We start from the raw sequence: 366 nt of genomic DNA, 5'->3' as shown, positions 1-366 counted from the left end.
AAGAGCACAAATTAATAGCAAAGACTAATACCTATAAGTTAAAAGCTGTTAAACAAAATAAGCTGAGATTATGGTTCAAACCAAACTTGTAGTCCAGAGAATTAACCCACAACACGACACCAGGATTCCTCTATCCTCTTACCTTTGCAAGTATCTTTATAAAACCTGAAGGGTCTGATTCAAATTTAGAATTCTCAACTCCAATGGCCACACTTCTCTTTCCACCCAGTGTTCCTTCCTCACTAGATGTGTCATCTCCCACTCATACATCCAAACACCAGGCATGCATTCCCCTCCCCCATCAATTGCCTGGTGGCCAGTCTGAAGTCCTAAGAATGTCGTATAGGAAAAAGGTCAACTTGGAAT

The sequence above is a fragment of the Chrysochloris asiatica genome, unplaced genomic scaffold (genome assembly GCF_000296735.1).
Source record: "Chrysochloris asiatica unplaced genomic scaffold, ChrAsi1.0 scaffold00278, whole genome shotgun sequence".
Taxonomy (NCBI): Eukaryota; Metazoa; Chordata; class Mammalia; order Afrosoricida; family Chrysochloridae; genus Chrysochloris; species Chrysochloris asiatica.
This window is presented reverse-complemented; position numbering follows the sequence as displayed.